The sequence below is a fragment of the Zonotrichia albicollis genome, chromosome 23 (assembly GCF_047830755.1).
Source record: "Zonotrichia albicollis isolate bZonAlb1 chromosome 23, bZonAlb1.hap1, whole genome shotgun sequence".
Lineage (NCBI taxonomy): Eukaryota > Metazoa > Chordata > Aves > Passeriformes > Passerellidae > Zonotrichia > Zonotrichia albicollis.
The window spans coordinates 4,714,593-4,730,096 of record NC_133841.1 but is presented as its reverse complement, the minus strand read 5'-3'; the positions used below and the strand labels follow the sequence as shown (position 1 = coordinate 4,730,096).

The window sequence follows — 15,504 nt, the reverse complement described above, 5'->3', positions numbered from 1 at the left end:
CCTTTGCAGGGTGTTCTTCCAGAATCAGAAGCTTGTCAGACGTTTCCAAATAGAAATTTAATTTAATTTCAATTTCCAAATGGAAATGTCATGGCTGGAACTCTGAGCATGTCTGCGGGCACCAGGTAAGAGCTGTGGGGTCTCTGAGCATTTCCCTGCTGAAAAGAGCCTTTGCAGGGTGTTTCTTCAGAATCTGGAGCTTGTCAGATATTTCCAAATCAAAATTCAATTTAACTGCAATTTCCCAATGGAAATGCCACAGCCAGGGCTTTGAGCATGTCTGCAGGCACCAGGTAAGAGCTGTGGGGTCTCTGAGCATTTCCCTGCTGAGAAGAGCCTTTGCAGAGTGTTCTTCCAGAATCAGGAGCTTTTCTGATGTTTCCAAATCGAAATTTAATTCCATTTCAATTTCCAAATAGAAATGCCAGCACTCTGAGCATGTTTGCAGGCACCAGGTAAGAGCTGTGGGGTCTCTGAGCATTCCCCTGCTGAAAAGAGCCTTTACAGGGTGTTCTTCCAGGACAGGAGGAGCTTCCAGGACAATCAGGAGCTTGTCAGATGTTTCCAAATCGAAATTCAATTTAACTTCAATTTTCAAATGGAAATGCCACAGCCAGGGCTCTGAGCATGTTTGCAGCCACCAGGTAAGAACTGAGGGGCTGGGCTGGCTGTGGGGTCTCTGAGCATTTCCCTGCTGAAAAGAGCCTTTGCAGGGTGTTTCTTCAGAATCAGGAGCTTGTCTGGCATTTCCAAATCGAAATTCAATTTAATTTCAATTTCCAAATGGAAATGCCACAGCCAGGGCTTTGAGCGTGTCTCCAGGCACCAGGTAAGAGTTGAGGGGCTGGCTGTGGGGTCTCTGAGCATTTCCCTGCTGAAAAGAGCCTTTGCAGGGTGTTTCTTCAGAATCAGGAGCTTGGCTGATGTTTCCAAATCGAAATTTAATTTAATTTCAATTTCCAAATGGAAATGCCATGGCTCTGAGCATGTCTGCAGCCACCAGGTAAGAGTTGAGGGGCTGACTCTGGGATCTCTGAGCATTTCCCTGCTGAGAAGAGCCTTTGCAGGGTGTTTCTTCAGAATCAGGAGCTTGTCAGATATTTCCCAATCAAAATTCAATTTACCTTCAATTTCCAAGTGGAAATGCCACAGCAGGGCTTTGAGCGTGTCTGCAGGCACCAGGTAAGAACTGAGGGGCTGGGCTGGCTGTGGGGTCTCTGAGCATTTCCCTGCTGAAGAGAGCCTTTGCAGGGTATTTCTTCAGAATCAGGAGCTTGTCAGACATTTCCAAATCAAAATTCAATTTAATTTCAATTTCCAAATGGAAATGCCACAGCCAGGGCTTTGAGCGTGTCTGGAGGCACCAGGTAAGAGTTGAGGGGCTGGGCTGGCTGTGGGGTCTCTGAGCATTTCCCCTGCTGCAAAGAGCCTTTGCAGGGTGTTCTTCCAGAATCAGGAGCTTTTCTGATGTTTCCAAATCGAAATTTAATTCCATTTCAATTTCCAAATAGAAATGCCAGCACTCTGAGCATGTTTGCAGGCACCAGGTAAGAGCTGTGGGGCTGGCTGTGGGGTCTCTGAGCATTTCCCTGCTGAAAAGAGCCTTTGCAGGGTGTTTGTTCAGAATCAGGAGCCTGTCTGATGTTTCCAAATCGAAATTTAATTTAATTTCAATTTCCAAATGGAAATGCCACAGCCAGGACTCAGAGCATGTTTGCAGGCACCAGGTAAGAGCTGTGGGGTCTCTGAGCATTTCCCTGCTGAGAAGAGCCTTTACAGGGTGTTCTTCCAGAACAGGAGCTTGTCAGACATTTCAAATTGAAATTTAATTTAATTTCAATTTCCAAATAGAAATGCCAGGACTCTGAGCATGTCTGCAGGCACCAGGTAAGAGTTGAGGGGCTGGGCTGGCTGTGGGGTCTTTGAGCATTTCCCTGCTGAAAGGAGCCTTTGCAGGGTGTTTCTTCAGAATCAGCAGCTTGTCAGACGTTTCCAAATCGAAATTTAATTTAATTTCAATTTCCAAATGGAAATGCCAGCAGGAGCGCGGTGAGAGGTCCCTTTGGAGGTGTCACATCACGTGGAGCTGTTTTACAGGAGTGTCTTTGGTTTTGGGCTGTGTTGGAAACACAGCTGCAGCACCTCTTGTCTTTTTTATCAAGGTTTAGATCAGTCTGAATAATGAAAAATTATTTAAAATGTTTTGCTCAGTTCCCTTACTTTGGTGCTTTCAGACTGGAGTTTGTAAATTTGTCCTTCCATAGATGGAGGAGATTATTGAGTTATTACTAATGGAAGCATTCCCATTTGCAAATATTTTTCTTAATTTATAGAACAAAATTACATTTTTTGGGTTTTTTAAAGCAACAAAATTACAATTTTTTTAGGTTTTTTACAGCAGTGTCTCTGTTTTTTGGGCTGTGCTGGAAACACAGCTGCTCCTTGGAGTTTGTCACCCAGCACCTCTTGTCTTTTTTATCAAGGTTTAGATCAGTTGGAGTGATGAAAAATTACTAAAAACATTTTATTTAGTTCCCTTACCAAAGGGTCTGACTGCTTTTAGTGCTTTCAGACTGGAGTTTGTTTTTCCTTTTATTGATGGAGGAGACTATTGAGTTATTGCTAATGGAAGCATTCCCATTTGCAAATCTGTTTCCTTAATTTATAGAACAATATTACAAATTTTTGGCTTTTGTTGAAACAATTTTTTGGGTTTTTTTATTGTTCTTATAGAACAATATTACAAATTTTGGGGTTTTTTAAAACAAATTTTTGGGGTTTTTTATTGTTCTTATAGAACAAAATTGCAATTTTGGGGTTTTTTAAAGCAACTTGTTTTACAGGAGTGTCTCTGGTTTTTGGAAACCCAGCACCTCTTGTCTTTTTTGAAATGGGTTTATCAAGGTTTAGATCAGTTTAAATAATGAAAAGTTTTTTAAAATGGTTTTTTTGACAGGCTGCTCCCTTACCAAAGGCTCTGACTGCCTTTAGTGCTTTCAGATTAGAGTTTTTAAGTTTGTCCTTCCATTGATGGAGGAGATTATTGAGACATTGCTAAAGAAAACATTTCCATTTACAAATCTAAACGTTTTCTTAATTTATAGAACAAAATTACAATTTTTTGACTCATTTAAACCAACTCACAAGTCTGAATGCAGGATTCCAGACAAGGAATTTCCTCTTTATTCCATGTGTACCATCCTCAGCCCTTCATTCATGGATTTTTTTGCCCCTCACTTCAAAGCAAACCCCCAGCTCATGGCAAATAACGTGCAAATGATGCAAATACTGGTAAATAACTGGAAAATTTGGAATTAATAATTTGGAAAATTTGTGCTCTGAGAGCACAGAGCTTGCTTTGAACAAGGCAGAGAGTTGGGAATGTGAGGAATTCCTGGAGTCCCAACCCTTGGTAAGGGGAAAGTTAAAACCCAGATGTTGGGGAAATTGAGATAAATTTTAAGAATTTAGGAAATATTTTGGTACAGCCTGGAGAGTTTTAATTATAGGAGCAGTTTTTCTAAAGAATTCTGTGGTTTTTAATTGGTGTGTGAATTATACTGCTTGGGTGAAACTTTATTTTAAAAAAGTCTTTTCTGGGTTTGGATAGTCCTAGAGTTTACAAGAATAAATTTCTTATAAAATGTAAAGTTTAATCACTGATGGAGAGTTTGTGATGAATTTGAACAGCTAAATTTGTTGATTTAATAATTTGCTGACTGCCAGCAGCTTCTGTGAGTCAAAAAAATCCCCAAACTTTCCTCACCCTCCACTTTTGGCAAGGAAAGGATGAGATCCAGTGCCTGGGGTTGTAGCTGGGGATAATCCAGAGGATCAACAGAAAACTTAGGAACACCCAGTTAGGAGCTGGATAATCCAAAAAATGCCTTCCTTGGGATTGGGTCACTGAAAATCCTGTGACTGGGGGAGCTGGGCAATCCAGAGCCACAAGGGCTATGAGCTATGAGCTATGGAATTGTGAGTTTTCCATGGGAAATGAGCTGTGGAATGGAGAGTTTTCCATGGAAAATGAGGAGAGGAATGGAGAGTTTTCCATGTAGAGTGAGCTATGGAATGGTAAATTTTCCAGTGAAAATGAGCTATGGAATGGAGAGTTTTCCATTGTAAATGAGCTATGGAATGGTGAACTTTCCATGAAAAATGAGCTGTGGAATGGTGAGTTTTCCATGGAAAATGAGCTATAGAATGGTAAATTTTCCATTGTGAATGAGCTATGGAATGGTGAACTTTCCATGAAAAATGAGCTATGGAATTGTGAGCTTTCCATGGAAAATGAGCTATGGAATGGAGAATTTTCCATGGAAAATGAGGAGAGGAATGGAGAGTTTTCCATGAAAAATGAGCTGTGGAATTGTGAGTTTTCCATGGAGAATGAGCTGTGGAATGATGAAATTTCCATGGAAAATGAGCTGTGGAATGGAGAGTTTTCTATGAAAAATGAGCTATGGAATTGTGAGCTTTCCATGGAAAATGAGCTGTGGAATGGTGAGTTTTCCATGGAAAATGAGCTGTGGAATGGTGAGCTTTCCGTGGAGAGTCAGTTATGGAATGGAGAGTTTTCCTAGGAGAGAGAGCTGTGGAATTGTGAGTTTTCCATGGAGAATGAGCAGAGCATTGGAGAGTTTTCCATGGAAAATGAGGAGAGGAATGGTGAGCTTTCCATGAAAAATGAGCTGTGGAATGGAGAGCTTTCCATGGAGTATGAGCAGAGGAATGGAGAGTTTTCCATGTAGAGTGAGCTATGGAATGGAAATGAGTTGTGGAATGGTGAGTTTTAGTTTTCCATGGAAAATGAGCTGTGGAATGGAGAGTTTTCCATGGAGAGTGAGCAATCCTCATGGAATGGTGAGTTTTCCATGGAGCCCCACAGAGTGTGTGAGCCCAGGCAGACCCTGCTCACTGAGGTGAATTTTGGGGATTTTTGGTCATTGGCACCTGCAAGGAGCTGCTGGTTGAGTGAAGAAGTGATGGAATCAGGAGTTGGATGATTTTTTTGTGGGTTTTTTCCAGCTCAGGATATTCTGTGATTGTCAGGAATCAGCCTGCAGCCTCACCATCACAGGGGGCTGATCTTGGGGTTTTTTCCTTAAACCATTTCACATTTTCAGCCCCTTTTTTAAAGGTGGAAACCACAATGAACATTTCCTTGTACAGTGCACCTCTGTTGTACCTCACCCATCACAGGGGGCTGATATTGGGATTTTTTCCTTGCACCATTTCACATTTTCAACATCTTTTTTAAAGGTGGAAACCACAATGAACGTTTCCTTGTACAAGGGATCTCTGTTGTGCCTCACCATCACAGGGGGCTGATCTTGGGGTTTTTTCCTTAAACCATTTCATATTTCCAACATCCTTTTTAAAGGTGGAAGCCACAATGAACATTTCTCTGTACAATGCACCTCTCTTGTTCCTCACTATCACAGGGGGCTGATCTTGGGGCTCTTTCCTTACACTACTTCACATTTTCACCCCCTTTTTCAAAGGTAGAAACCACAATGAACATTTCTCTGTACAATGCACCTCTCTTGTGCCTCACCCATCACAGGGGGCTGTTCTTGGGATTTTTTCCTTGAACCATTTCACATTTTCAGCCCCTTTTTTAAAGGTAGAAGCCACAATGAGCATTTCCCTGTACAGTGCACCTCTGTTGTTCTTCACCATCACAGGGGGCTGATCTTGGGGTTTTTTTCCTTGCACCATTTCACATTTTTAGCCCCTTTTTTAAAAGCAGAAACCACAGTGAACATTTCCCTGTACAATGCACCTCTCTTGTGCCTCTCCCTTGCTGCTGGGACAGGATTCCCTGAATCCCAGCAGGAACTGGGACACGGGTGGTGATCATTAAACCCCGGCAGTGAGACCCTGCTGGACAATGGAGCCCTTTGTTGTCCCTCCCGGGGGACGGGCGCTGCTGCCTCATTAGGGGGAAGGGGATTTTTTGCTCCCATCCTGTTTCCAAACTTTGTGTTCAGTGCTGCCACAAAGCTGACCTGTGCTCCAGATTTATGGATTTTTAATCTGCTTAATAGGAAGGAAATGATTGCCGTTTTAAAAGTTCCATTCCAATTCTCTGATTTTTATGGTGCACGTGGAAGCACATCCCTGCCCAGGCAGCAGGAGATTCCCTGGGTTACAGATGTCCCTGCTGCCAGCCCCTCAGCCCTGCTTTGGAAAGCAATGAAAGTTTTATTGCAGAAACCCCTGGCATTTATTTATCAGTGTTTGCAGCTGCTCTCAGCACTCCTGCAAGCAGCAGCAGTGCAATTCCGCTGCCCCGTGCTTGTGCCATGGCTGTGCTTTTATTGACTCAAATTAGAATTAATAATGGTCAAAATGATGAAATCACATTTCACTTGCTGTGCTCAGTATTGCTCAGTACGTAAATTCCACCCCTGAAATAAACCCATGTTTTTAAAATATCAATATTACCAAATTTTCCATTCTTGGTCCTGGTTTTGGGAAGCTCGTTGCTTTCCATTAAAAGCTAAAAAAAGGGATTTTATCTCCAAAATGCTTCTTGGAGGGGAAAGGGCAATGTTAGCATTTCCTTCTCTGACCTCCTCATACCATAAATATGAATTGTTATTGCTGCTTGGGTAGTGACACACAGTTCTGCCCAAATTCAGGACTGCCTGGAAGATCTGGCTGGGATTTTTAAAAACTTGACTTCATTTTGGCGTAAAATGAAGATTTCAGGTGAAAGTTCCTGGATGTGATGTGGGATAATTGACATACTCAATATGTGGCTGGGAAGTTGTGATCTTACTGAAGGAAATATTGAGAATGGCAAAAAAAATCCCTTTTCTTTCTGCAAACATAGAGAGCTTGGTTTCATACCTCAGTGCTGGCCAGTAATTCCTCAGTGATTCTGTTTTAAGGAAGAATGTGATTCTGTTTCATAGAAGAACCCAGGCACAACCCAAGTTACAAGGTTTTCTGGCTATAAATAAAAAAAAATCTATATTTGGAAAAAACAAATAGTGTATTTATGGACAAAAGTGTATTAAAGGAAATGTGATGGAAAAATTGAGTCAGATGAGCTGATGTATGAAGCATTCCCCTCTGGAGTCATTGGGCTGAAAAATGTTTTATATGCCTAAACTTGAACAGATGCTTCAGCACACACACACACAGAGTCCTCCCCCAGTTCATATCAGCACTTCTGCTCATGCCACTGTGATTAATTCCCAGACCAGCCTGGTTTAGGCTCTTTTCAGGGGTATTTCCTCATCCTCCAGGTACTTAAACCATGCCTGGCTTTAAATCAGCACCCCTGATAATGCAGGTACTTAAACCATGCTAAGATTTAAATCAGCGCCCCAAATCATCCAGGTAATTAAACCATGCCTGGCTTTAAATCAGCACCCCTGATAATGCAGGTACTTAAACCGTGCTAAGATTTAAATCAGCACCCCAAATCATCCAGATATTTAAATCATGCTTAGCTTTAAATCAGCACCCCAAATCATCCAGATATTTAAACCATGGCTGGTTTTAAATCAGCACCCCAGATAATGGAGGTACTTAAGCCATGCCTGGTTTTAAATAAGCACCCCATATCATCCAGGTGCTTAAACCATGCTAAGATTTAAATTAGCACGCCAGATCATCCAGATATTTAAATCATGCCTAGCTGTAAATTAGCACCCCAAATCATCCAGGTACTCAAACCTTGCCTGGTTTTAAATATCACCCCAGATCATGCAGGTACTTAAATCATGCTAAGATTTAAATCAGCACCCCAAATCATCCAGGTAATTAAACCATGCCTGGTTTTAAATTGGCACCCCAGATAATGCAGGTGCTTAAACCATGCTTAGCTGTAAATCAGCACCCCAAATCATCCAGATACTTAAGCCATGCTAAGATTTAAATCAGCACCCCAGATAATGCAGGTACTTAAACCATGCTAAGATTTAAATCAGCACCCCAAATCATCCAGGTACTTAAACCATGCCTGGTTTTAAATTAGCAGGTACTTAAACCGTGCTAAGATTTAAATCAGCACCCCAAATTATCCAGATATTTAAATCATGGCTGGTTTTAAATCAGCACCCCAGATAATGGAGGTACTTAAACCATGCTAAGATTTAAATTAGCACCCCAAATCATCCAGGTACTCAAACCATGCCTGATTTTAAATATCACCCCAAATCATCCAGGTACTTAAACCTTGCCTGGTTTTAAATCAGCACCCCAGATAATGGAGGTACTTTAACCATGCTAAGATTTAAATTAGCACCCCAAATCATCCAGGTAATTAAACCATGGCTGGTTTTAAATATCACCCCAGATAATGCAGGTGCTTAAACCATGCTTAGCTGTAAATCAGCACCCCAAATCATCCAGATATTTAAACCATGGCTGGTTTTAAATCAGCACCCCAAATCATCCAGATATTTAAACCATGGCTGGTTTTAAATCAGCACCCCAGATAATGCAGGTACTTAAATTAAACCATGCTAAGATTTAAATTAGCACCCCAAATCATCCAGGTAATTAAACCATGGCTGGTTTTAAATTAGCACCCCAGATAATGCAGGTGCTTAAACCATGCTTAGCTGTAAATCAGCACCCCAAATCATCCAGATATTTAAACCATGCATAGCTGTAAATCAGCACCCCAGATAATGCAGGTATTTAAACCATGCCTGGTTTTAAATAAGCACCCCAAATCATCCAGGCACTTTAACCATGCTTAACTCTAAATAAGCATTTAAGCCATGCCTAGCTGTAAATAAGCACTTAAGCCATAAATAAGTGAGCATCCCAGATTATTAGCAGGATTTGTTTCAAGCTTTGCATTAAGCATGTGTTTAAATGACTCACTGAGCTGGGATTTACATTTTTACACAGGAATGAAGGATTTCTTCTGTATTACCTTGCCTAGATGGAAATTGGTGGAGTCATTCAGCTTTTTTTGCCTAAACAAGTCCATGCAACCAGCTTTGGGCTCTTGCAGTTATTAGTTCCAGCTTTTTAGTTACAAATTTGTCAGGAAACAAGGCTGAGTGTGCGTGCCTGACCTCGATTGAGATCCTGAGGAGGATGAAGGAGGGAGGGAAGGAGGGAGGGAGGGCACATCCATATGGATGACCAGCAGATTGTGCCTCGTGTCCTTCCCAGTGCCAATGTCGAATTCACAGTCGGTGGCGCTGGGGGAGGCTGACACTGGGTTATTTCCCATCGAGTCCCTGCTCTGGTGTCCCTCCCAGCATTCATCTGCTGTGCTGGGGAGCAGGGATTGTGGCTGTGCACAGCATTCCCTCTCCTCTGAACATCCCCAAAATCTTCCTGAAAAGTGCCACATGTTGGGAATGCTGAATGCTTCTGTGTCCACTTTGCTTTTGTGATGAAATAATGTAGAAAAATCAGTTCTGAACATGGGTCTGGCTGGGGAATGCAGCTCGTGCAGGATGAGGGATGATGATGGTGGCAGCAGGGTTTGTGGCTGTGCACAGCATTTCCTCTCCTCTGAAGATCGCCAAAATCTTCCCCAAAATTGCCACATCTTAGGAATACTGTCCACTTTGTTTTTCTGATGAAATAATGTAGATAAATGACTTGTGGGTATAGCTGGGCAATGCAGCTCCTGCAGGGTGAGAGATGGTGCTGGTGGCAGCAGGGTTTGTGGCTGTGCACAGCATTCCCTCTCCTCTGAACATCCCCAAAATCTTCCCCAAAAGTGCCACATCTTGGGGATACTGTCCACTTTGCTTTTTTGATGAAATAATGTAGAAAAATCAGTTCTGAACATGGGTCTGGCTGGGGAATGCAGCTCGTGCAGGATGATGCTGGTGGCAGCAGTGATTGTGGCTGTGCCCAGCATTCCCTCTCCTCTGAGCACCCCCAAAATCTTCCTGAAAAGTGCCACATCCTGGGAAAGATGTTCACTTCGTTTTTCTAATGAAGGAATATAGAAAAATGACTTTAATGAAGGAATGTAGGGGAATGACTTGTGGGTCTGAACATGGGTCTGGCTGGGGAATGCAGCTCCTGCAGGATGAGGGATTATGATGGTGGCAGCTGGGTTTGCTTTGTAGGTGGCTGTGCCCAGCATTCCCTCTCCTCTGAACACCCCCAAAATCTTCCCCAAAATTGCCACATCTTAGGAATGCTTCTGTCCACTTTGTTTTTCTGATGAAATAACGTAGATAAATGACTTGTGGGTCTGGTTGGGGAATGCAGCTTCTGCAGGATGATGCTGGTGGCAGCAGAGTTTGCCTGTGCACAGCATTTCCTCTCCTCTGAACACCCCCAAAATCTTCCCCAAAAGTGCCACATCTTGGGGATACTGTCCACTTTGCTTTTCTGATGAAATAATGTGGAAAAATGACTTGTGGGTCTGGCTGGGGAATGCAGCAGGATGAGGGGTGATGCTGGTGGCAGCAGGGTTTGCCTGTGCCCAGCATTCCCTCTCCTCTGAACACCCCCAAAATCTTCCCCAAAAGTGCCACATCTTGGGAATGATGTTCACTTCGTTTTTCTAATGAAGGAATACAGAAAAATGACTTTAATGAAGGAATGTAGAGGAATGACTTGTGGGTCTGGCTGTGGTGTGCCTGGGGAATGCAGCTCCTGCAGGATGATGCTGGTGGCAGCAGGGATTGTGGCTGTGCCCAGCATTCCCTCTCCTCTGAACATCCCCAAAATCTTCCTGAAAAGTGCCACATCTTTGGAATACTGTCCACTTTGCTTTTTTGATGAAATAATGTAGAAAAATCAGTTCTGAACATGGGTCTGGTTGGGGAATGCAGCTTGTGCAGGGTGAGGGATGGTGCTGGTGGCAGCAGGGTTTGCCTGTGCCCAGCATTTCCTCTCCTCTGAACATCCCCAAAATCTTCCCCAAAATTGCCACATCTTAGGAATGCTTCTGTCCACTTTGATTTTCTGATGAAATAATGTAGAAAAATCAGTTCTGAACATGGGTCTGGCTGGGGAATGCAGCTCCTGCAGGATGGTGCTGGTGGCAGCAGGGATTGTGGCTGTGCCCAGCATTTCCTCTCCTCTGAACATCCCCAAAATCTTCCTGAAAAGTGACACATCTTAGGAATACTGTCCACTTGGTTTTTTTGATGAAGGAATGAAGAAAAATGACTTGTGGGTCTGGCTGTGGTGTGCCTGGGGAATGCAGCTCGTGCAGGATGATGCTGGTGGCAGCAGGGTTTGCTTTGTAGGTGCCTGTGCCCAGCATTTCCTCTCCTCTGAACATCCCCAAAATCTTCCCCAAAATTGCCACATCTTGGGAATGATGTTCACTTCATTTTTCTAATGAAGGAATGTAGAAAAATGACTTTAATGAAGGAATGTAGAGGAATGACTTGTGGGTCTGAACATGGGTCTGGCTGGGGAATGCAGCTCCTGCAGGATGAGGGGTGATGCTGGTGGCAGCGGGGTTTGTGGCTGTGCCCAGCATTTCCTCTCCTCTGAACATCCCCAAAATCTTCCCCAAAATTGCCACATCTTAGGAATGCTTCTGTCCACTTGGCTTTTCTGATGAAATAATGTAGATAAATGACTTGTGGGTCTGAGCATGACTCTGGCTGGGCAGTGCAGCTCGTGCAGGGTGAGGGTGGCGCTGGTGGCAGCAGGGGATGGAGCTCCTGCCCGAGGTGACATCCTGGCATGAGTGGTGCAGCCCTGCCAGGCTCAGAGCAATCCATTGCCTGTGAAGTTCTGTATCTCTCTCGCTCTCATGCTTAAAATAGTCAAGAGCCTGGAAGGGTGATTGTGTGTCTTGTGTGTGCCCATGTTCCCTTCAGGGGGAGTTTTGGCTCCGTGTTAACTCCTGGGAGCCTGGCTCTGCTGTGGATGCAGGGACAAAAATGGCACCCAGCACTGTGTAATGCTGAGCTTAATCCTGTTTATAGGCAGGCAGGGGGGTGGGTGTAGCCCACATGGGGCTGCCCTTGGTGGCAGTGCATTTTTAATGGCATAAAATTAAAAATAGTTGAAGTTCCTAATGTGTGTTGCAGCTGTGCTGCCCTGCATGCAGCATGTCCTCCTAAAAATCGAAAAATCTCCCGATTCTCAGGGTAAACATTGAAGTAGCTGAGAAATGACTGAATTTTACTTGCAGGAGTTAGTCAGCTTGTGCTCAGATATGGAGTTAAACTATTTTGAAATGAGAAGAATTTGCACGGTGGAAACTGTGATTGCTGAGATATTATAAAGCAAAATAAAACTGAAGTGTTTGGGAGGAAGCACATGGCCATCTTCCACAGAGCCATATGGAAATTATCTTTATTCCCTGCTTCGTGTGAAGTCTTTGCTCCTTCTGGAGCTGCCTTGGAGCCTCCTCCTCCTCAGTGCTGTCCCCAGCTTGGTTTGTATTCCTCACCTGCTCTTGCTCTCTTTGCAATCTGTGACCAAACCCCATCGATCTGGGTGCAACCCGATTCCCTGGAGGGCTGTGCTGGACAGAAATAAACCATGGCTGGGCAGAAATAAACCATGGCTGCCCTTCAGGTGTTCCCATTGCACACACAGAGCTCCGGGGGGCTGCAATTGAGCAGTGCTGATCAGCCCCTGAGCCAGTTCTGTTCTCTCTGCTGTGCTGGGTCATGGAGGGGCTTTTCCCCAGCACCTGGAGCTGCTCATTCCTGGCTCCTTTGGAGCAGCCCCATGGATCAGATGGGATCTTCCTGCTCCAGGGTCCTGTTCCTGCCCTGCCCCATGTGGGGCTGCAGCAGAGCAGGGGAGAAGCTCTGGACTCTCTCAACTGTGATTTACCCTTGTCTGGGGCACTGCTCTGGCTGGTTTTGAGGGGTTTTCCTTCTCCAGCTGCTCCAGGTGTCACAGCTCTGTTCCCCCCTCATCCTTGTGGCTTTTTTCCACTGTCCTTCCCCCACCAGCCCCTCCATAGCTGTTCTCCAAGCTCCTTCTGTCCTCTGTTCCCTTGGTAGGAGGTGGCAGAGTGACCAGAGGCACACTGTGGGTGAGCTGTGGGCACTCAGGGGGACATGGCAGAGTGACCGGAGCCACACTGTGGGTGAGCTGTGGGCACTTAGGGACATGGCAGAGTGACCAGAGCCACTCACCTATTCAGGGGGACACAGCAGTGACCAAAGCCACACACCATGGGTGATCCCTGGACATTTGGGGACACAGCAGAGTGACCAGAGGCACACCATGGGTGAGCTGTGGCACTCAGGGGGACACAGCAGAGTCACAGACCATGGGTGAGCTGTGGGCACTTGGGGACATGGCAGAGTGACCATGGGTGAGCTGTGGGTACTCAGGGACCTGACAGAGTGACCAGAGCCACACACCATGGGTGAGCCATGGCTGAGCTGTGGGCACTTGGGGACACAGCAGAGTGACCAGAGGCACACTATGGGTGAGCTGTGGCACTTGGGGACATGGCAGAGTGACCATGGGTGAGCTGTGGGCACTCAGGGACCTGACAGAGTGACCAGAGGCACACTAGGGGTGAGCTGTGGGCACTCAGGGGGACATGGCACACTGACCATGGGTGAGCCATGGGTACTCAGGGACAGAGTGACCAGAGCCACACACCATGGGTGAGCCCTGGCTGAGCTGTGGGCACTTGGGGACACAGCACAGTGACCAGAGCCACACCATGGGTGATCCTTGGACACTTGGGGACATGGCAGAGTGACCAGTGCCACACACCATGACTGAGCCATGGGAACTTGGGGACACAGCAGAGTGACCAAAGCCACACCATGGGTGAGCTGTGAGCACTTGGGGACACAGCAGAGTGACCAAAGCCACACTATGGGTGAGCTGTGGCACTCAGGGGGACACAGCAGAGTGACCATGGGTGAGCCATGGGTACTCAGGGACCTGACAGAGTGACCAGAGCCACACACTGTGGGTGAGCTGTGGGCATTGGGGACATGGCAGAATGACCAGAGCCACACACGTGGGTGAGCCATGGCTGAGCTGTGGGCACTTGAGGACATGGCAGAGTGACCATGGGTGAGCTGTGGGCACTCAGGGACCTGACAGAGTGACCAGAGCCACACGCCCATGGGTGAGCCCTGGGTACTTGGGGACACAGCAGTGACCAGAGCCACACCATGGGTGAGCTGTGGCACTCAGGGACACAGCAGAGTGACCAGAGGCACACCATGGGTGAGCTGTGGGCACTCAGGAGGGCATGCCAAAGTGACCAGAGCCACATGCCATGGTTGCATGTCACAGGCACAGGGTGGCACAGCAGCGTGTGCTGGCTGTGCTTGTCCTCTGACACTGTTTTGGGGCTGTGCTGAGCTGTGCCACAGCATTCAGCCCCAAGACCTCCTGCTTGTTGAGGCCATCTCAGGGCACACATCTATTTTTAGGTGAAATCGAGATTTATTATTCTTATTCAATGTATGCATCACTTTATCCATGTGGAATTCCATCTGCCATTTTATTTATTTCCAGGTTGCATCGACTCATATGGTCCCTGTGCTGCTCTTCATGGCTGCTTATCCACCTCCCCCCTTGAATATTTCCTTCAGGAGGCTGGGTCACATCCAGGCAGTGTCCTGGTGTGGCACAGCCAGCCTCTCCCTGTGACCCTTGCTGTGACTTCCCTCCCTTGCAGAAATCATTGTTCACTCCTATTCCCTTCCCTCCCACCCAGCTGTCTCCATACAGGGACAGTCCCTTTTCCAGTGGCTTTTTGGGGTCCCTACAGGAAATCTCAGATGAGGGTGGTTAAAACCCAGATCAGGAGCTCTCTGTGGGGCTGGAGGTGCCACAGAAGCCACGCTGACTTTTCCCTTGGTTTATTGTATTTATACAGAGAATCAATGCCCACTAATTGTGCTCTGTGTGAGTGTTTGGTTTGGACAACTTTATTTTGCCAGGATTTTCTTCACAACCCCTCTGTTGCAGAGTTGACCTGGCAGTTGTTTCCCTGTCCCAGGACAATTTTAGGAATGGTTGTACTCCATTCTCCATTAACCCCTTGGTGAATCTGTCCAGCCCTTCCTGGGACTCCTCTTTGCTCTGTAACCTCCCCTCCAGTCCCTCCAGTGGCTTTTTGGGGTCCCTACAGGAAATCTCAGATGAGGGAGGTTAAAACCCAGAAGATCTGGAGCTCTCTGTGGGGCTGGAGGTGCCACAGAAGCCACACTAACTTTTCCCTTGGTTTATTTATACAGAGAATCAATGCCCACTAATTGTGCTCTGTGTGAATGCTGGGTTTGAAGAACTTCATTTTGGCAGGATTTTCTTCACAACCCCTGTGTTGCAGTTGTTTCCCCATCCCAAGACAATTTTAGGAATGGCTGTACTCCATTCTCCATTAACCCCTTGGTGAATCTGTCCAGCCCTTCCTGTGACTCCTCTTTGCTCTGTAACCTCCCCCCCAGTCCCTCCAGTGGCTTTTTGGGGTCCCTACAGGAAATCTCAGATGAGGGAGATCTGGAGCTCTCTGTGGGGCTGGAGGTGCCACAGAAGCCACACTGATTTTTCCCCTGCTTTATTGTATTTATACAGGGAAATAATGCCCACTAATTGTGC

General features: G+C 45.7%; 1 protein-coding gene across 8 annotated transcripts in view; it reads left to right on the top strand.

Annotated features, from left to right (window-relative positions):
• The window catches only part of GJC1 (gap junction protein gamma 1), a 39,456-nt gene that overhangs the window by 2,368 nt on the left and 21,584 nt on the right, over window positions 1-15,504 (top strand). The window contains exon 1 of one of the 8 annotated variants that reach the window (XM_074557462.1): window positions 1,860-1,887. The exons of 6 other annotated variants lie outside the window; for them this stretch is intronic. The gene's annotated coding sequence lies outside the window, so the exon portion shown is untranslated. Of the gene's footprint in view, window positions 1-1,859; window positions 1,888-15,504 lie in introns of those variants that run through there. One more of the 8 variants, XM_074557466.1, reaches the window with a different exon arrangement.